This window comes from Pristiophorus japonicus, chromosome 6 (genome assembly GCF_044704955.1).
Source record: "Pristiophorus japonicus isolate sPriJap1 chromosome 6, sPriJap1.hap1, whole genome shotgun sequence".
Taxonomy (NCBI): Eukaryota; Metazoa; Chordata; class Chondrichthyes; family Pristiophoridae; genus Pristiophorus; species Pristiophorus japonicus.
The window spans coordinates 253,220,689-253,242,595 of NC_091982.1; positions in this window are offsets into that span (position 1 = coordinate 253,220,689).

Here is a 21,907-nt window from a genome sequence, read left to right on the forward strand (position 1 = left end):
TACTGTGGGGAGACTGACTGACTGACTGTGACACCGTGCTGTGGGGAGACTGACTGACTGACTGTGATACCGTGCTGTGGGGAGACTGACTGACTGACTGTGATATCATGTTGTGGGGAGACTGACTGACTGATTGTGACACCATGCTGTGGGGAGACTGACTGACTGACTGTGATACCATGCTGTGGGGAGACTGACTGACTGACTGTGACACCATGCTGTGGGGAGACTGACTGACGGACTGTGACACCATGCTGTGGTGAGACTGACTGACTGACTGTTACACCATGCTGTGGGGAGACTGACTGACTGACTGTGATACCATGCTGTGGGGAGACTGACTGACTGACTGTGATACCGTGGTGTGGGGAGACTGACTGACTGACTGTGGTACTGTGCTGTGGGGAGACTGACTGACTGACTGTCATACCGTGCTGTGGGGAGACTGACTGACTGACTGTGATACCGTGCTGTGGGGAGACTGACTGACTGTGACACCAGGCTGTGGGGAGGCTGACAGACTGACTGTGATACCATGCTGTGGGGAGACTGACTGACTGACTGTGATACCATGCTGTGGGGAGACTGACTGACTGTGATACCATGCTGTGGGGAGACTGACTGACTGAATGTGACACCGTGCTGTGGGGAGACTGACTGACTGACTGTGACACCGTGCTGTGGGGAGACTGAATGACTGACTGTGACACCATTCTGTGGGGAGACTGACTGACTGAATGTGATACCATGTTGTGGGGAGACTGACTGACTGACTGTGACACCATGCTGTGGGGAGACTGACTGACTGACTGTGACACCATACTGTGGGGAGACTGACTGACTGACTGTGATACCGTGCTGTGGGGAGACTGACTGACTGTGATACCGTGCTCTGGGGAGACTGACTGACTGTGATACCATACTGTGGGGAGACTGACTGACTGACTATGACACCGTGCTGTGGGGAGACTGACTGACTGACTGTGACACCATGCTGTGGGGAGACTGACTGACTGACTGTCATACCGTGCTGTGGGGAGACTGACTGACTGACTGTGATACCGTGCTGTGGGTAGACTGACTGACTGTGCCACCGTGCTGTGGGGAGACTGACTGACTGACTGTGATACCATGTTGTGGGGAGACTGACTGACTGACTGTGACACCATGCTGTGGGGAGACTGACTGACTGACTGTGACACCATACTGTGGGGAGACTGACTTACTGACTGTGATACCGTGCTGTGGGGAGACTGACTGACTGTGATACCGTGCTCTGGGGAGACTGACTGACTGTGATACCATACTGTGGGGAGACTGACTGACTGACTGTGACACCGTGCTGTGGGGAGACTGACTGACTGACTGTGATACCGTGCTGTGGGGAGACTGACTGACTGACTGTGATATCATGTTGTGGGGAGACTGACTGACTGATTGTGACACCATGCTGTGGGGAGACTGACTGACTGACTGTGATACCATGCTGTGGGGAGACTGACTGACTGACTGTGACACCATGCTGTGGGGAGACTGACTGACGGACTGTGACACCATGCTGTGGTGAGACTGACTGACTGACTGTGACACCATGCTGTGGGGAGACTGACTGACTGACTGTGATACCATGCTGTGGGGAGACTGACTGACTGACTGTGATACCGTGGTGTGGGGAGACTGACTGACTGACTGTGGTACTGTGCTGTGGGGAGACTGACTGACTGACTGTCATACCGTGCTGTGGCGAGACTGACTGACTGACTGTGATACCGTGCTGTGGGGAGACTGACTGACTGTGACACCAGGCTGTGGGGAGGCTGACAGACTGACTGTGATACCATGCTGTGGGGAGACTGACTGACTGACTGTGATACCATGCTGTGGGGAGACTGACTGACTGTGATACCATGCTGTGGGGAGACTGACTGACTGAATGTGACACCGTGCTGTGGGGAGACTGACTGACTGACTGTGATACCGTGCTGTGGGGAGACTGACTGACTGACTGTGATATCATGTTGTGGGGAGACTGACTGACTGATTGTGACACCATGCTGTGGGGAGACTGACTGACTGACTGTGATACCATGCTGTGGGGAGACTGACTGACTGACTGTGACACCATGCTGTGGGGAGACTGACTGACGGACTGTGACACCATGCTGTGGTGAGACTGACTGACTGACTGTGACACCATGCTGTGGGGAGACTGACTGACTGACTGTGATACCATGCTGTGGGGAGACTGACTGACTGACTGTGATACCGTGGTGTGGGGAGACTGACTGACTGACTGTGGTACTGTGCTGTGGGGAGACTGACTGACTGACTGTCATACCGTGCTGTGGGGAGACTGACTGACTGACTGTGATACCGTGCTGTGGGGAGACTGACTGACTGTGACACCAGGCTGTGGGGAGGCTGACAGACTGACTGTGATACCATGCTGTGGGGAGACTGACTGACTGACTGTGATACCATGCTGTGGGGAGACTGACTGACTGTGATACCATGCTGTGGGGAGACTGACTGACTGAATGTGACACCGTGCTGTGGGGAGACTGACTGACTGACTGTGACACCGTGCTGTGGGGAGACTGAATGACTGACTGTGACACCATTCTGTGGGGAGACTGACTGACTGACTGTGATACCATGTTGTGGGGAGACTGACTGACTGACTGTGACACCATGCTGTGGGGAGACTGACTGACTGACTGTGACACCATACTGTGGGGAGACTGACTGACTGACTGTGATACCGTGCTGTGGGGAGACTGACTGACTGTGATACCGTGCTCTGGGGAGACTGACTGACTGTGATACCATACTGTGGGGAGACTGACTGACTGACTGTGACACCGTGCTGTGGGGAGACTGACTGACTGACTGTGATACCGTGCTGTGGGGAGACTGACTGACTGACTGTGATATCATGTTGTGGGGAGACTGACTGACTGATTGTGACACCATGCTGTGGGGAGACTGACTGACTGACTGTGATACCATGCTGTGGGGAGACTGACTGACTGACTGTGACACCATGCTGTGGGGAGACTGACTGACGGACTGTGACACCATGCTGTGGTGAGACTGACTGACTGACTGTGACACCATGCTGTGGGGAGACTGACTGACTGACTGTGATACCATGCTGTGGGGAGACTGACTGACTGACTGTGATACCGTGGTGTGGGGAGACTGACTGACTGACTGTGGTACTGTGCTGTGGGGAGACTGACTGACTGACTGTGACACCATGCTGTGGGGAGACTGACTGACTGACTGTGACACCATGCTGTGGGGAGACTGACTGACTGTAATACCGTGCTGTGGGGAGACTGACTGACTGTGATACCGTGCTGTGGGGAGACTGACTGACTGTGATACCATGCTGTGGGGAGACTGACTGATTGTGATACCATGTTGTGGGGAGACTGACTGACTGTGATACCGTGCTGTGGGGAGACTGACTGACTGTGATACCATGTTGTGGGGAGACTGACTGACTGACTGTGACACCATGCTGTGGGGAGACTGACTGACTGACTGTCATACCGTGCTGTGGGGAGACTGACTGACTGACTGTGATACCGTGCTGTGGGTAGACTGACTGACTGTGCCACCGTGCTGTGGGGAGACTGACTGACTGACTGTGATACCATGTTGTGGGGAGACTGACTGACTGACTGTGACACCATACTGTGGGGAGACTGACTGACTGACTGTGATACCGTGCTGTGGGGAGACTGACTGACTGTGATACCGTGCTCTGGGGAGACTGACTGACTGTGATACCATACTGTGGGGAGACTGACTGACTGACTGTGACACCGTGCTGTGGGGAGACTGACTGACTGACTGTGATACCGTGCTGTGGGGAGACTGACTGACTGACTGTGATATCATGTTGTGGGGAGACTGACTGACTGATTGTGACACCATGCTGTGGGGAGACTGACTGACTGACTGTGATACCATGCTGTGGGGAGACTGACTGACTGACTGTGACACCATGCTGTGGGGAGACTGACTGACGGACTGTGACACCATGCTGTGGTGAGACTGACTGACTGACTGTTACACCATGCTGTGGGGAGACTGACTGACTGACTGTGATACCATGCTGTGGGGAGACTGACTGACTGACTGTGATACCGTGGTGTGGGGAGACTGACTGACTGACTGTGGTACTGTGCTGTGGGGAGACTGACTGACTGACTGTCATACCGTGCTGTGGGGAGACTGACTGACTGACTGTGATACCGTGCTGTGGGGAGACTGACTGACTGTGACACCAGGCTGTGGGGAGGCTGACAGACTGACTGTGATACCATGCTGTGGGGAGACTGACTGACTGACTGTGATACCATGCTGTGGGGAGACTGACTGACTGTGATACCATGCTGTGGGGAGACTGACTGACTGAATGTGACACCGTGCTGTGGGGAGACTGACTGACTGACTGTGACACCGTGCTGTGGGGAGACTGAATGACTGACTGTGACACCATTCTGTGGGGAGACTGACTGACTGAATGTGATACCATGTTGTGGGGAGACTGACTGACTGACTGTGACACCATGCTGTGGGGAGACTGACTGACTGACTGTGACACCATACTGTGGGGAGACTGACTGACTGACTGTGATACCGTGCTGTGGGGAGACTGACTGACTGTGATACCGTGCTCTGGGGAGACTGACTGACTGTGATACCATACTGTGGGGAGACTGACTGACTGACTATGACACCGTGCTGTGGGGAGACTGACTGACTGACTGTGACACCATGCTGTGGGGAGACTGACTGACTGACTGTCATACCGTGCTGTGGGGAGACTGACTGACTGACTGTGATACCGTGCTGTGGGTAGACTGACTGACTGTGCCACCGTGCTGTGGGGAGACTGACTGACTGACTGTGATACCATGTTGTGGGGAGACTGACTGACTGACTGTGACACCATGCTGTGGGGAGACTGACTGACTGACTGTGACACCATACTGTGGGGAGACTGACTTACTGACTGTGATACCGTGCTGTGGGGAGACTGACTGACTGTGATACCGTGCTCTGGGGAGACTGACTGACTGTGATACCATACTGTGGGGAGACTGACTGACTGACTGTGACACCGTGCTGTGGGGAGACTGACTGACTGACTGTGATACCGTGCTGTGGGGAGACTGACTGACTGACTGTGATATCATGTTGTGGGGAGACTGACTGACTGATTGTGACACCATGCTGTGGGGAGACTGACTGACTGACTGTGATACCATGCTGTGGGGAGACTGACTGACTGACTGTGACACCATGCTGTGGGGAGACTGACTGACGGACTGTGACACCATGCTGTGGTGAGACTGACTGACTGACTGTGACACCATGCTGTGGGGAGACTGACTGACTGACTGTGATACCATGCTGTGGGGAGACTGACTGACTGACTGTGATACCGTGGTGTGGGGAGACTGACTGACTGACTGTGGTACTGTGCTGTGGGGAGACTGACTGACTGACTGTCATACCGTGCTGTGGCGAGACTGACTGACTGACTGTGATACCGTGCTGTGGGGAGACTGACTGACTGTGACACCAGGCTGTGGGGAGGCTGACAGACTGACTGTGATACCATGCTGTGGGGAGACTGACTGACTGACTGTGATACCATGCTGTGGGGAGACTGACTGACTGTGATACCATGCTGTGGGGAGACTGACTGACTGAATGTGACACCGTGCTGTGGGGAGACTGACTGACTGACTGTGATACCGTGCTGTGGGGAGACTGACTGACTGACTGTGATATCATGTTGTGGGGAGACTGACTGACTGATTGTGACACCATGCTGTGGGGAGACTGACTGACTGACTGTGATACCATGCTGTGGGGAGACTGACTGACTGACTGTGACACCATGCTGTGGGGAGACTGACTGACGGACTGTGACACCATGCTGTGGTGAGACTGACTGACTGACTGTGACACCATGCTGTGGGGAGACTGACTGACTGACTGTGATACCATGCTGTGGGGAGACTGACTGACTGACTGTGATACCGTGGTGTGGGGAGACTGACTGACTGACTGTGGTACTGTGCTGTGGGGAGACTGACTGACTGACTGTCATACCGTGCTGTGGGGAGACTGACTGACTGACTGTGATACCGTGCTGTGGGGAGACTGACTGACTGTGACACCAGGCTGTGGGGAGGCTGACAGACTGACTGTGATACCATGCTGTGGGGAGACTGACTGACTGACTGTGATACCATGCTGTGGGGAGACTGACTGACTGTGATACCATGCTGTGGGGAGACTGACTGACTGAATGTGACACCGTGCTGTGGGGAGACTGACTGACTGACTGTGACACCGTGCTGTGGGGAGACTGAATGACTGACTGTGACACCATTCTGTGGGGAGACTGACTGACTGACTGTGATACCATGTTGTGGGGAGACTGACTGACTGACTGTGACACCATGCTGTGGGGAGACTGACTGACTGACTGTGACACCATACTGTGGGGAGACTGACTGACTGACTGTGATACCGTGCTGTGGGGAGACTGACTGACTGTGATACCGTGCTCTGGGGAGACTGACTGACTGTGATACCATACTGTGGGGAGACTGACTGACTGACTGTGACACCGTGCTGTGGGGAGACTGACTGACTGACTGTGATACCGTGCTGTGGGGAGACTGACTGACTGACTGTGATATCATGTTGTGGGGAGACTGACTGACTGATTGTGACACCATGCTGTGGGGAGACTGACTGACTGACTGTGATACCATGCTGTGGGGAGACTGACTGACTGACTGTGACACCATGCTGTGGGGAGACTGACTGACGGACTGTGACACCATGCTGTGGTGAGACTGACTGACTGACTGTGACACCATGCTGTGGGGAGACTGACTGACTGACTGTGATACCATGCTGTGGGGAGACTGACTGACTGACTGTGATACCGTGGTGTGGGGAGACTGACTGACTGACTGTGATACCGTGCTGTGGGGAGACTGACTGACTGACTGTGATACTGTGCTGTGGGGAGGCTGACTGACTGACTGTGATACCGTGCTGTGGGGAGACTGACTGACTGTGACACCATGCTGTGAGGAGACTGACTGACTGTGATACCGTGCTGTAGGGAGACTGACTGACTGACTGTGATACCATGCTGTGGGGAGACTGACTGACTGTGACACCATGCTGTGAGGAGACTGACTGACTGTGATACCGTGCTGTGGCGAGACTGACTGTCTGACTGTGACACCATGCTGTGGGGAGACTGACTGACTGACTGTGACACCATGCTGTGGGGAGACTGACTGTGACTGTGATACCATGCTGTGGGGAGACTGACTGACTGACTGTGATACCGTGCTGTGGGGAGACTGACTGACTGACTGTAATACCGTGCTGTGGGGAGACTGACTGACTGTGACACCATGCTGTGGGGAGACTGACAGACTGACTGTGATACCATGCTGTGGGGAGACTGACTGACTGACTGTGATATCATGTTGTGGGGAGACTGACTGACTGATTGTGACACCATGCTGTGGGGAGACTGACTGACTGACTGTGATACCATGCTGTGGGGAGACTGACTGACTGACTGTGACACCATGCTGTGGGGAGACTGACTGACGGACTGTGACACCATGCTGTGGTGAGACTGACTGACTGACTGTGACACCATGCTGTGGGGAGACTGACTGACTGACTGTGATACCATGCTGTGGGGAGACTGACTGACTGACTGTGATACCGTGGTGTGGGGAGACTGACTGACTGACTGTGATACCGTGCTGTGGGGAGACTGACTGACTGACTGTGATACTGTGCTGTGGGGAGGCTGACTGACTGACTGTGATACCGTGCTGTGGGGAGACTGACTGACTGTGACACCATGCTGTGAGGAGACTGACTGACTGTGATACCGTGCTGTAGGGAGACTGACTGACTGACTGTGATACCATGCTGTGGGGAGACTGACTGACTGTGACACCATGCTGTGAGGAGACTGACTGACTGTGATACCGTGCTGTGGCGAGACTGACTGTCTGACTGTGACACCATGCTGTGGGGAGACTGACTGACTGACTGTGACACCATGCTGTGGGGAGACTGACTGTGACTGTGATACCATGCTGTGGGGAGACTGACTGACTGACTGTGATACCGTGCTGTGGGGAGACTGACTGACTGACTGTAATACCGTGCTGTGGGGAGACTGACTGACTGTGACACCATGCTGTGGGGAGACTGACAGACTGACTGTGATACCATGCTGTGGGGAGACTGACTGACTGACTGTGATACCATGCTGTGGGGAGACTGACTGACTGTGATACCATGCTGTGGGGAGACTGACTGATTGACTGTGATACCATGCTCTGGGGAGACTGACTGACTGACTGTGATACCGTGCTGTGGGGAGACTGACTGACTGACTGTGACACCTGTTCTGTGGGGAGACTGACTGACTGACTGTGATACTGTGCTGTGGGGAGACTGACTGACTGACTGTCATACCGTGCTGTGGGGAGACTGACTGACTGACTGTGATACCGTGCTGTGGGGAGACTGACTGACTGTGATACCGTGCTGTGGGGAGACTGACTGACTGACTGTGACACCATACTGTGGGGAGACTGACTGACTGACTGTGATACCGTGCTGTGGGGAGACTGACTGACTGTGATACCGTGCTGTGGGGAGACTGACTGACTGTGATACCGTGCTGTGGGGAGACTGATTCTGTGATGCCATGTTGTTTGTGAATGTGGGCACCAGAAAGCAGCTGCTTTCTCGCACATTGTAGCTGCCTGGGTTCAGTAAGGACAGGTGTGGGTCCCTGGCACTGGGTTCCTGCGGCCCGTGATGAGCAGAGGCAGCTCTGATTTTGAACCTCAGATGCAGGGGATGCCCTGTTGGAAACCCTGTTGGGTTGTGCTCTCAGAAGATCGTAGGTTCGAGCCCTACGCCTCATACAAAATACAGGCTGACTCTCCCATTGCAGTACTGAGGGAGCGCTACATTGTCGGAAGGGCAGTACTGAGGGAGCGCTGCACTGTCGGAGGGGCAGTACTGAGGGAGTGCTGCACTGTCGGAGGGGCAGTACTGAGGGAGCGCTCCACTGTCGGAAGGGCAGTACTGAGGGAGCGCTGCACTGTCGGAAGGGCAGTGCTGAGGGAGTGCTGCACTGTCGGAGAAGCAGTACTGAGGGAGCGCTACACTGTTGGCGGGGCAGTACTGAGGGAGCACCGCACTGTCGGAAGGGCAGTTATGAGGGAGAGCTGCACTGTCGGAGGGACAGTACTGAGGGAGAGCTGCACTGTCGGAAGGGCAGTTATGAGGGAGAGCTGCACTGTCGGAGGGACAGTACTGAGGGAGAGCTGCACTGTCGGAGGGACAGTCCTGAGGGAGCACTGCACTGTCAGTGGGAAAGTACTGAGGGAGCACTGCACTGTCGGAGGTGCAGTACTGAGGGAGAGCTGCACTGTCGGCGGGGCTGTACTGAAGGAGCACTGCACTGTCAGTGGGAAAGTACTGAGGGAGCGCTGCACTGTCGGAGGGGGAGTACTGAGGGAGAGCTGCACTGTTGGAGTGGCAGTACTGAGGGAGTGCTGTACTGTCGGAATTTCCGTCTGTCCGACAAGATGGTAAACCGAGGCGCCATCTGGCTTTGAGGTTGATTTAAACGATTCCACGGCACTATTCAAAGATGAGCAAGGGGAGTTCTCTCCGATGTGCTGTGGCTAATGTTTATTCCTCAATCAACATCACTAAAACAAATAATCTGGTCATTATCACATTGCTGTTCATCAGAGCTTGCTGTGCGTAAATTGACTGCCGCGTTTCCTACATTACAACTGTGATTTTACTTTATTGGCTTTGGGATATGCTTCAGTTGAGAAAGGTGCTATAGAAATGCAAGTTGTTCCTTTCTTGCTATTCATGGTTGGAGGTCCCAAAACATCTTCTCCCCTTATGCCAGGAGCAATCAGTGAGCGATTGAGAAAATAGCCACACGAAGCAAACTAAACCAGTTTCTGCAGCACAAATTGACCCCCAGTAACGTCTCCGAAAATGATGGGCTTCAACTAAATTTATCACTGTTTAACGTCACCCAGCTACCAGCAAATCTGCATCATGCAAGTGTTGAATGTGAGAAGCAGACTTCAGGGTTTAACCCCAGTTCAGCGGAGTGGGGCGAGTTTGTGGGAGGCCCACATTGTGAATTGGAGCAATGGTTTTACTGGGCAGGGATTTGACACTGGGGTGCATCGCCTCACGTTTCTTCTCTGTCCATTGTGAATCCAAGTGGAGAAAGCTGGGAGACCCAGGCTCGGTCACTTGGAATCGGGTAAGGCCGATGTTCTAACTGAGGTGCACCTTGGGCTGCTGGGAATCAAGGGCTAGGGGCCCACGATTTTCAATTCTGAAAGACAGTGAAATACTGGCTAATTTTCTGGAGGCTGAAGGGATTGAAGGATATGTTTGGAAGGTGGCGTTACTGGGATCTCGGGCTCTAAAACCCCTGCACTGGGGGTGATTTGAAACTGATCAGCACCTCTATTAAACTAGCAGACAGAGGAATTGACACAGAACTGCAGCATTAGCACCAATCCAGAGTCTGCCTCCTGCTGTACAGGGACAAGGGCAGCAGGTGCATGGGAACACCATCACCTACAAGTTCTACACCAAGTCACACACCATCCCGACACAGAAATATATCGGCATTCCTACATTGTCGCTGGAACTCCCTCCCTAACAGCACTGTGGGAACACTGGGACCCAGGAGTGATGTGAGTTATGGGGCCCAGGAGCGGCGAAGGCCCAGGGGCAGCACGGGCCAGCCCACACTGCGATATGTGTGCGCACTAGGTCCGTGCAGCAGAACTGGTCTCCAGTTGTCTTGGTTAACCCTTGCCACTGAACTAAGACCTAGCTCTGTCAAGCCCGTGTGGTGGCTGGTGTGCAACAGCCACCACACGTTAATAAAATCCACGCACAGGCATCTTCCGCCCTTCAACATGCAGTTCGGGACCAGGAATATTAGGTCCTTCAATAAAACACCTGTGAACTCATCCCTTTTTGGCGTGGAAGCAAGTCATCCTCGATACGAGGGACAGCCTCTGATGATGATGGAACCACCTCCTGAGGGCAGTTAGGCATGGGTAATAAATGCCAGCATGCCAGTGATGCCCACATCACAGATTGTATTGCAAAAAAGTAGATGTGATGGAGTGCCTTCGTGATCAATAGTTAACGTTTGATAACTATCTCTCTGACACTTTACTTCTCTCTCCCACAGACTAATGACTTCAAAGCTGCAACTTGAGAGACCTTTCACAAACATTGAAAATTCATGAGCTTCACATCAGGCACCTGCTGGAACACCATATTGAAAGCAGCCCTCCTCCCGAGCCACAGATTGGAAATATCGCGCTGCAATTCACCGCAGTCACAATACTGCATTTCATGCCCAACTCACACCAAACGTGCTCTGCATTCCCTCAGTACTGACCACTAAAAGACAGCAATATATTCATTGTATACCAATGACCATTGACAGCTCATTGAATTGTATTCAGAGTTAATGGAACATAATCCCCTGTTAACTCATTCCGGGATGTGGGCATCACTGGCAAGGCCAGCATTTATTGCCCATCCCTAGTTGCCTTGAGAAGGAGGTGGTGAGCCTTCTTGAACCGCTGATAGCGGGAAGTGAGAGGGGAGGGGAGGGGGGAGGGAAGAGTGAGGAAAGGGGTGGGAGTGAGGGTGAGGGCAGAGGAGGAGGGGTTGAGGGGACTGGGAGAGGTGAGGAGGGGAGGGGAGTGGAGGTGAGAGGTGAGGAGGGTTGAGGAGAGGTGAAAAGGGGAGGAAGGGAGGAGGGGAGAGGAAAGGGGAAGAGGTGAGAAAGGGAGGGGAGGGGGTGATAGGAGGAGGGGGCTGGAGAGGAGGGGAGGGTGGGGTGAGAGGAGGGGAGGAGTGCAGGGGGTTAGGCGAGGGGGTAAGGAGAGGGAGTTGAGGGGGAGGGATGGGCTGAGGGGTGGGTGAGGGAGTATGAGGAGGAGGAGGGGAGAGGAAAGGGAGAAGAGGTGAGCAGGGGAGGGGGGGTGATGGGAGGAGGGGAAGAGGGGAGGAGGGGGTGAGGGGAGGAGGGGAGAAGGGGTGAGGTGAAGGAAGGGGTGGAGGGGGTGAGGGGAGGAGAGGGGGTGAGGGGAGGAGAGGGGGTGAGGGGGAGGAATGGGGGTGAGGGAAGGAGGGGGTGTGCAGAGGGGGTGAGGGGAGGAGGGGAGGGGGTGAGGAGGGATGGGGAGGGGTGAAGAGGGATGGGGTGAGGGGGTGAGGGGAGGGGTGAAGGAGTGTGAGGAGGAGGGGAGGCAAGAGGAAAGGGGAAGAGGTGAAAAGGGAGGGGAGGGAGTGATGGGAGGAGGGGCTTTGAAGGAGGGGAGGGGGGTGAGGTGAGGCGGTGGGACGAGGGGGTGAGAGGAGGAGGTGGGTGAGGGGAGGAAGGGTAAGGTGAGGGGGTGAGAGGAGGAGGATGAGGGGTGGGGGTGAAGGAAGATGGGGGTGAGGGGAGGAGGGGAGGGAGTGAGGGGTAAGAATGGGGGTGAGGGGGAATGATGAGGAAGAAGGATGGGGGTGAGGGGGAAGGATGGGGTGAAGGGAGGAGGGGGTGAGGGGAGGAGGGGAGGTGTGAGAGGAGGGGAGTGGTGAGAGGAGGAGTGGGTGAGGAAAGCTGGTGAGGGGCAGGGGTGAGAGGAGGAGGGGAGGGGGAGGGGAAGGGATGAGAGGAGGAGGGGAAGAGGGATAACGGGAGGAGGGAGTGAGGGGAGGGGGTGAGAGGAGGAGGGGGTGAGAGCAGGAGGGGTGAGGGAAGGAGGGGGTCGGGGAGGAGGGGAGGGTGGTAAGAGGAGGAGGGGATGAGGGAGTGAGGGGAGGGGGTGAGAGGAGGAGTGGAGGAGGGATAAGGGGAGGAGGGAGTGAGGGGATGGGGTGTGAGGAGGGATAAGGGGAGGAGGGAGTGAGGGGAGTGGGTGAGGGGAGGGGGTGAGAGGAGGAGGGGGTAAGCGGTGGAGGGGAGGTACAAATGCAAGAAATGCAGGGAAGCTCTGACCAGAGCCTGCAGTTGATTACAGGTGACTGTTAGTAAAGGTCTAGAATCAGTTCAGAAACATTTTGTGCCGTGCCCTGGACATTCTATGAAATCTACTGGAAACCGATGACACGGGGCAGGTTGCAAAGATCATGATTCAGGGAATAACGGCAGAAACGAGGAACTGTACATCCTACTCTGCCAGAATTCAGATGGTTGTGGATCTTTGAAATTCTCTGCCCCAGAGAGCTGTGGAAGCTAGGTCAATGAATATATTTAAGGCGGAGAGAGACAGATCTTTGGATGATAACAGAGTCAAGGGTTATGGGGAGCGGGCAGGGAAGTGGAGCTGAGTCCATGATCAGATCAGCCATGATATTGAATGGCGGAGCAAGCTCAAGGGGCCGAATGGCCTAATCTTGTTCCTATTTCTTATGTTTTTATGTTGTATAAACTGGGAGCGAAAATCGCAAAATTGTGCACCCACAATGCTCGCGATCTTACGTCCATTTGCTAAAGGGAGTTTATGATCCTACAACTCGTGTCCACAGTGACATAGACCTCACTGTGAAGGGAACAGGCTGAAGTTTCGCTCTAACAATAACACTGCCAGGAGAGCGGGCGTTTACAGCAGCTTAGAAACATGTGAGTAGACAGAGAGACTGGGAGCAGCGAATGTATGATTTACGCAGACCCCAAGCACCAATATTCCCGACTGACACAAACTGCAAGCTGACAGATTGGTTTTATATAACGCGACAGATCGATGTGGTCTTGTTACAATTAATCAACAAACAGAAAAATTCATGTATCACAGAAAAGGTAAAAGAGATTATTTCTCTCTTAATAACATAACCCGCAGCCTAATTAAACCTAATTAAAGGACGTGGCATCAACAGATCACAGGAAACTAATCAGGGCGAGATGGTGCCGGTGAGAATTCAATGCTAATAATGTGGGTATTACTACACTGTGTGTAATTAACACCCACGGGGAGCTATGTGACTGCAATACTTCCACAAATCATTGCCAAAATGCTGAAGAGGCTTTTGGAACAAGAAAAGGCCACTCAGCCCAAAAAGCCCATCTATTTTCATAGTCAAAACCCACATATCTGCATTGTCACCCTATCCCCCCAACCCCACCTACCCACCTTCTCCCCATCCCCCAACCCCACCTACCCACCTTCTTCCCATATCCCCCAAGCTCACCTACCCACCTTCTCACCCTATCCCCCAACCTCACCTACCCACCTTCCCACCCTATCCCCCAACCTCACCTACCCACCTTCTCCCCATATACCCCAAGCCCACCTACCCACCTTCTCCCCATATCCCCCAACCCCATCTACCCAACTTCTCACCCTATCCCCAACCTCACCTACCCACCTTCTCCCCATATCCCCCAACCCCACCTACCCACCTTCTCCCCATATCCCCCAATCCCACCTACCCACCTTCTCCCCATATCCCCCAACCCCACCTACCCACCTTCTCCCCATATCCCCCAACCCCATCTACCCACCTTCCCACCCTATCCCCCAACCCCACCTACCCACCTTCTCCCCATATCCCCCAACCCCACCTACCCACCTTCTCACCCTATCCCCAACCTCACCTACCCACCTTCTCCCCATATCCCCCAACCTCACCTACCCACCTTCTGCCCATATCCCACAACCCCACCTACCCACCTTCTCCCATATCCCTCAACCTCACCTACCCACCTTCTCCCCATATCCCCAACCCCACCTACCCACCTTCTCCCCATATCCCCCAACCCCACCTACCCACCTTCTCCCCATCCCCCAACCCTATCTACCCACCTTCTCCCCATATTCCCCAATCCCACCTATCCACCTTCTCCCCATATCCCACAACCCCACCTACCCACCTTCTCCCCATATCCCCCAACCCCACCTACCCACCTTCTCCCCATCCCCCAACCCCATCTACCCACCTTCTCCCCATATCCCCCAATCCCACCTACCCACCTTCTCCCCATATCCCCCAACCTCACCTACCCACCTTCTGCCCATATTCCACAACCCCACCTACCCACCTTCTCCCCATATCCCTCAACCTCACCTATCCACCTTCTCCCCATATTCCCAACCCCACCTACCCACCTTCTCCCCATATCCCCCAACCCCACCTACCCACCTTCTCCCCATATCCCTCAACCTCACCTACCCACCTTCTCACCCTATCCCCAACCTCACCTACCTACCTTCTCCCCATATCCCCCAAGCTCACCTACCCACCTTCCCACCCTATCCCCCAACCTCACCTACCCATCTTCCCACCCTATCCCCCAACCTCACCTACCCACCTTCTCCCCATATCCCCCAACCCCACCTACCCACCTTCTCCCCATATCCCCCAACCCCATCTACCCACCTTCTCACCCTATCCCCAACCTCACCTACCCACCTTCTCCCCATATCCCCCAACCCCACCTACCCACCTTCTCCCCATATCCCCCAATCCCACCTACCCACCTTCTCCCCATATCCCCCAACCCCATCTACCCACCTTCCCACCCTATCCCCCAACCCCACCTACCCACCTTCTCCCCATATCCCCCAACCCCACCTACCCACCTTCTCCCCATATCCCCCAACCCCACCTACCCACCTTCTCACCCTATCCCCAACCTCACCTACCCACCTTCTCCCCATATCCCCCAACCTCACCTACCCACCTTCTGCCCATATCCCACAACCCCACCTACCCACCTTCTCCCCATATCCCTCAACCTCACCTACCCACCTTCTCCCCATATCCCCCAACCCCATCTACCCACCTTCCCACCCTATCCCCCAACCCCACCTACCCACCTTCTCCCCATATCCCCCAACCCCACCTACCCACCTTCTCCCCATATCCCCCAACCCCACCTACCCACCTTCTCACCCTATCCCCAACCTCACCTACCCACCTTCTCCCCATATCCCCCAACCTCACCTACCCACCTTCTGCCCATATCCCACAACCCCACCTACCCACCTTCTCCCCATATCCCTCAACCTCACCTACCCACCTTCTCCCCATATCCCCCAATCCCACCTACCCACCTTCTCCCCATATCCCCCAACCCCACCTACCCACCTTCTCCCCATATCCCCCAACCCCATCTACCCACCTTCCCACCCTATCCCCCAACCCCACCTACCCACCTTCTCCCCATATCCCCCAACCCCATCTACCCACCTTCTCACCCTATCCCCAACCTCACCTACCCACCTTCTCCCCATATCCCCCAACCTCACCTACCCACCTTCTGCCCATATCCCACAACCCCACCTACCCACCTTCTCCCCATATCCCTCAACCTCACCTACACACCTTCTCCCCATATCCCCAACCCCACCTACCCACCTTCTCCCCATATCCCCCAACCCCACCTACCCACCTTCTCCCCATCCCCCAACCCCATCTACCCACCTTCTCCCCATATTCCCCAATCCCACCTACCCACCTTCTCCCCATATCCCACAACCCCACCTACCCACCTTCTCCCCATATCCCCCAACCCCACCTACCCACCTTCTCTCCATCCCCCAACCCCATCTACCCACCTTCTCCCCATATCCCCCAATCCCACCTACCCACCTTCTCCCCATATCCCCCAACCTCACCTACCCACCTTCTGCCCATATCCCCCAACCCCACCTACCCACCTTCTCCCCATATCCCTCAACCTCACCTACCCACCTTCTCACCCTATCCCCAACCTCACCTACCTACCTTCTCCCCATATCCCCCAACCTCACCTACCCACCTTCTCCCCATATCCCCCAACCCAACCTACTCCCCATATCCCACAACCCCACCTACCCACTTTCTCCCCATATCCCACAACCCCACCTACCCACCTTCTCCCCATATCCCCCAACCCCACCTACCCACCTTCTCCCCATATCCCACAACCCCACCTACCCACCTTCTCCCCATATCCCTCAATCCCCTCTGTATCCAATACTGTAACTGATGTGTACCACTGTTGTTTTGTATGCTACACCCATTCTGTGCAAATGGGATACACAGTGAGTGGGGCACATATTGAGTAATTGGGTGCTATGTAACAATTAATTTAAATATATTGCAATCACTTGTGGAATTCTTTCACTTCATACCATGTGGCAAAGAGGAGTTAAGTTGTGAAGTGTTGTGAAGCCTTTGATCTGCATCCTGTGCTTACGTGACTGGTGCCAGCAGCTAGATGTTCATCACTACCCTGAAACAAGTGTCACACACAATTAGCCTGACAGGCGTGAGTCCTGATTGGTATTGTACTAAATATTTAAGTATTGTAATTGGACTCAGTGTGTGAGAGGCCTGATCTGAAGATATTTCAAAATACACCATTTTTGATGTATGAAGGTTGAAATGATTATAATATAAACCAATTTCAAGCATTAATTGGTGTTTTTTTCAATTGTTTTTGAAAAGAATCAGACAGCTGTATAAGAACATAAGAATAAGGAGCAGGAGAAGGCCACTTGGCCCCTCTAGCCTGCTCCGCCATTCAGTAAGATCATGGCTGATCTTTGACCTCAACTCCACTTTCCCACCCGATTTCCATAACCCTTGATTCCCCTAGAGATCAAAAATCCATCGATCGCAGACTTGAATATACTCAATGACTGAGCATTCACAGCCCCCTGGGGTAGAGAATTCCAAAGATTCACCACCCTCTGAGTGAAGAGATTTCTCCTCATCTCAGTCCTAAAAGGCCGACTCCTTATCCTGAGACTGTGACCCCTGATTCTAGACTCTCCAGCCAGGGGAAACATCCTCTCAGCATCTATCCTGTCAAACACCTCAGAACCTTATAGGGCCCGAAATTCATTGACATACCTCCCACTACCGGCCGCGTACTGCCCAAAAAGTTCTGTCAAAAAACACCTACATATCGCTGACATACTGCTCGGCAGAAGATTCATCATTGACATACCGCACAAAAAGTGCAAGTTTGTTGACATACCACCGACATACCACCGGAGCTGCATACCGTCCTGGAAAAGGTGGTTTTACTCGATGTTGAGTGAGCGGGAATGGGCGGTAGCGCTCGTTCCGCCATTTTGAAATCGGAAACAGTCAGCAAAAGCAGCACCTTAGTATTTCAGAGGTGAACAGGGACTTTACAGTGCGATTTACAGTGGGAAAGGTATTTTTATTGGTACTGAGTACATTAGAAGGCATTTGAGTTAATATTTCTTTCATTGAAAAATCATTTGAATTTATCTCAGGATCTTTGAGCAGATTCTGGAGATTTAAAAAGAATGGGGCCTGTACTATCTCAGCCTGTGCATTTGAAGGCTGCGCTTCCGAAAAGAGGTGACCACTGAGATTTGCCAGCTCAGTAAGGCGACCTGCAGCCCAGTACTAACATTACTGCATTCTCTGTCGAGGAGAAGGTGACGGCGGCACTTTCCTTTTATGCATCCGGCTCTTTTCAGGCATCAGCTGGGAACATATGCTGTAGTTCTCAGTACGCTACTCATCGCTGCATTCGACAGAAGCATGGTATGCACGTCGGATGGAATTTATAAACTTCCCAATGACCAGGGAGGAACAGAGTGACAGGGCTCTGGGATTTGCCAGCTTCCCCAAGGTGCAGGATGCTGTTGATTGTACCCATAGTGCCCTGCAAGCACCATTACAGGAGGCGGAGGTCTACCGAAACCGTAAGGGATTCCACTCCCTCAACGTGCAGCTCGTCTGTGACCATACGCAGCGCATAATGGCAGTGAATGCCTACTTTCCAGGGAGCATCCATGATGCGCACATCTTGCGTGAGAGCACTGTGTCTGACCTGTTGAAGTCTGAGCCACAAGGTAAATGCTGGATGCTGGGGGACAAAGGATATGACCTCGCTACCTGGTTCTGACCCCCCCTGCGGAACCCTCAGACAGAACCCGAGCAACGATATAATAAAAGTCATATAGCCACACGTTGTATTATCGAAAAGACAATTGGAGTGCTGAAGCAGTGCTTTCGATGCTTGGACCACTCGGGAGGCAGGTTGCAATACCACCTGAGCAGGTTGCTCAGTTCACAAAGGTGTGCTGCATGTTGTATAATTTATCAATCATGTGGGTACAGGAATTGCCACAGGGGCCTGCGGGACCACCTGCGGAGAGAGTGCAGGAGATGGAGGAGGAAGAAGGGGAGAATGAGGGGGAGGAGGATGAGGAGCAGCTGCCAGATGAACCCATGGCACCACCCCCACAACACCACAGCAGAGGGCACACGGAGCGTATGCCACTGCAAAATTGTTCCGTCAGCAGCTCATAAATGAACGCTTTGCTTGAATGTGGAGAGCTGCTTTTTGGGACACTGGTGACTGTTACCCCAAAAATTTGACACTGTACAAGAGTGCTTAAGCTCAATTCAAACGTTGATGTAAAAATGTAAAAAATATACAATTGTAAAATTTATAACTATAACTTTGAACAACTTTAACAACTTCAAAACTTTAACAACTTTAAATAAACTTTTAAAAATCAAATTTCAACTATTTTAAATTAACAATGAACACTTGACTACAATAAATATCCTTTACTGTCTGACCTCGACTGCGTACTCCACCAGCCTTCGGACTCACTCACCCCCCACCCCTTTCTTATTCCTGCCCTTCCCTTTCCCATTGCCCCAGAGCCTGGACTTCCCCGTGGTGGTACCAAGCCAGTGTGCAGCAGTGCACCCAGAGAACTGTTACTGTCGTTGGGGGGTCAGACATTGCAGGAGCAATAAATGGGGCCTCAGGAGAAGCTCGTGCTGTGGAAGGTGAGGCTTCAGGGCTGGAAGCTGCTGGCAGCTCCCTCCCCTCAGGTGCTGTCGACCTGACTACTATGGCACGGGGGGATTCCACGCCATGTCCCGATGCTATGCGGCAATCGACGCATCGATGGAGTTGGCGGTTCGCTCCATCGCGGTGATCATACGCGACATATCCTCCGACTGTCGTTCTGATAGCGCCGCGATGTTTCTGGCTATCGTAGCCATGGCCTTGAGCAGCTCTCGACCGATGTCGACGCTGGCCTGTGACAGACGCACCAAGTCCTGGTACGCGCCGATCTGTCTTGCAACAACGGACCTTTCCTGCACCAACCTCCGTCGCTGCAGCAAAGACGCTGCAACGCTGGGGGTGTGTCGCTGTGCACCGCTTGGTCCCACAGAATCCCAGGAGGCATGGGGAATCCCCTGAATATAGAGTCGGTGGTGGAGGATGTTCCAGCTGGCCCACATGGAACTGTTATATCCTCCTCCGTCTCCACCCCACCGGCTTCAGGATGAGCTGCTCTTCCTCGTCATTATCTCTGGCAGAGGTGACGTCGGCAGAGGGCTGGGTAACGCCAGAGGTGGAGGCAGTGGGTCTGTCGTCTGGTCTCTCTGTAGAGGTCTGGTCTGAATCCTCTGAGTCTGGAAGTGCAAAACAACATTTAAAAATGCTTGGCACCAGGGGAAGAGCCAGGGTTACATGAGTACATGAGTACAGTGACGTAGAGCAGTCTTACTTAAATGTCTACCACCACTGCATTACATATCACAGACAGACAATACATATATACATATACATAGGCATTGCGTTACATGCCCCAAACATTGCAGTACATTACGTGAGCCTAACATTACAGTTACATTACATTACAGGACCGCAACACAGACCGGGGATTGTATTGAACTGACTATCCTGTGTGGGTGGGTCAGCTCCAGTGCCGGTGGTGGCACGGTTGCTCTCCCCAACCAGCGACATGGATCGCAATCTCCGTCAATGGTTCTTGAGTTGGGGGTCCTTCCCCCCCCCACCCCCTGCCGTGCGCCGCTGATCCACTGCTATTGCAGATGTCTTCTTCTGCAGAAAGTGAAGCAAACAAAAGTAAAAATCTTCAATCCTTTTAACGTCGCAAACACACAGGTTCACGCACACACAATAAATACACAGAGTCTCACACAGACACACATACACACACATCCAAAGCACTGGGTTGATCCTCTTGTCATTGCCTGAAAGCACAAATACAGTGCCGTAACCTTGGTCTAAATAACATAATCCGTGTGACACTGAACCTACATTTAGATGGTACATGGCACATGGGGGGTGCATAAATAAAATCATTATTGACTCTTGCTACCCTCACCAGGTCGTTCCACCTCTTACGGCACCTTTCCCCGGTGCGTACCATTGTACTTGTGGAGGACACAGCCTCCTCGATCTCATCCCATATTCTGTTGTACTCCTTTGGGGGGGGGCTTTCCACGACCACCCTTGGTTAAGTCGGAGTATCTCACCGTGATATTCTCCAGCAGGGCAGGTAGCTCCATCTCGTCGAAGGCGGGCGCCCTCAACCTCCCATCCTTCTCAATATTCCTGCGCTTAGACTTTTTCAGCTTTTCCATTATATTTATTACATGACTTTTTATTTATAAAATATGTATTATTATTGATATTGTATAATTATTTGTTATTAATATTATTTGACTCTGGAATCTCTGATGAAAACAACCAACCCTCGAATACTTTGCTGCTCCTCCTCACTCTCTCTCTCTCTCTCAACTTCAACTCTCTGCGCATGCGCAGGTGACCCCTGACCCCCCGAAATCGCGGGGGAAAAGCATCTGTGAAAAAAGGCACAAAAAAAATTTGCACATGCGCAGTGTACTGTCCATCAACAAGAAAGTTGATCTTGATCGACTGTAATACTGCATACCGCTCGCATACCGCCGAAAAAAATGTCACCAAACTAGCGCTCTTCGGTCTCAGCGA